This window comes from Calidris pugnax, unplaced genomic scaffold (genome assembly GCF_001431845.1).
Source record: "Calidris pugnax isolate Ruff unplaced genomic scaffold, ASM143184v1 scaffold335, whole genome shotgun sequence".
NCBI classification, from domain to species: domain Eukaryota; kingdom Metazoa; phylum Chordata; class Aves; order Charadriiformes; family Scolopacidae; genus Calidris; species Calidris pugnax.
Window position 1 is genome coordinate 578,018 of NW_015091148.1, and position 1,145 is coordinate 579,162.

Consider the following 1,145-nt stretch of genomic DNA (forward strand, 5'->3'; position numbering starts at 1 on the left):
GGTGTAAAACCAGGAGAAACTTGGAGAGGAGCGTGCCCCAGTGTGTTTCCTGCAGCACGGGGGGGTGTGTTACAGCCATTGTGAGGAGTCCGTGTGCTCACCAGAGGGTTGTCTCCTCTGCTCAGGGGTTGCCAGGCGCCAGGTCAGCGCGGCGCGGGAGGCCCTGTCCTCACTTGCTCTCCCGGGGTTCCTCTGGGTGGAAAATCACTGGGAGACGGGAATCACCCTCTGCCAAACTCCTCCGGCCGCGCTGCTGCTGGAAGGATCTTTGCCCCACGGCTTTGCAGGGGGAAAAGAAAAAGAAAAAAGAAAAAAAGAAAAAAAGGCGGCCCAGAATTTTGCCCTTTTGAGTTTTTCCCACTCACCAAATGCCTGGAACGCCCTCCCCTGCATTAAGGGGAGCCGGGGTCACCCCAAAATCCAAGGGGGGGGGGGAACAGCAAAACCCACGGGACAGGGTGTGCTCTGCATCGAAAAGCCAGCCTAAAAAATCAGACTAAATAGATGATAAAAAGTATTTTCTTGATAAACGAGGACTGGTTTTTTTTAGGAGAGCTGTGGGCACCTAAAGGTCCCCTCCTTTAACTGGGGGGAGCCAGGGCCGGGAAGAAAAGTCTCGAAATAGCAACCCCCCCTGCAGAAATGCTCCTGGCTCTGAAATTTTGCCCAAACCGGGGTAATTTTTAGAGCACCGGGGCGGGGGGGACACACCACAGCAGCTTGAGCTCTCGGCCGACGTGGCGTTCCCCCCCCACCCCCGGGGCAGTGCCCGGGCGGATTTTCATTTGCCTCCTTCCATTCTTAGCCCATTTTTAATTAAAAAGCAAGACAAAACCTCAACCTCTGGTGGCCTAACTATGTGTTTTTAAGGCCGCGCCGCTCCGTCCCCTCCCTGCCCACACCCTCTGCCTCCAGCCTTTGAACAAGCTGCCCTTATTTTATTTTATTTTTATTTTATTTGGGTTTTTTTTTCTTGGTTTGTTTTATCACAGTTGACTCCAGCAGGAATTAGAGGTCCTGCAAAACCAAAGATACCACTGAAACACCGCCCAGGAGGGTATTTTGGGGTGTGGACACGCTCGGGCACCCTGCAATTCCCTGGGCAGGGGCAGAGCCAGCCCTAAAATTACACAGACACCCCCCAA

The 1,145-nt window shown here is 53.7% G+C and overlaps 1 protein-coding gene across 1 annotated transcript in view; it reads left to right on the forward strand.

Annotated features, from left to right (window-relative positions):
* The window catches only part of PHOSPHO1 (phosphatase, orphan 1), an 11,888-nt gene that overhangs the window by 2,850 nt on the left and 7,893 nt on the right, over positions 1-1,145 (forward strand). The window lies entirely within an intron of this gene.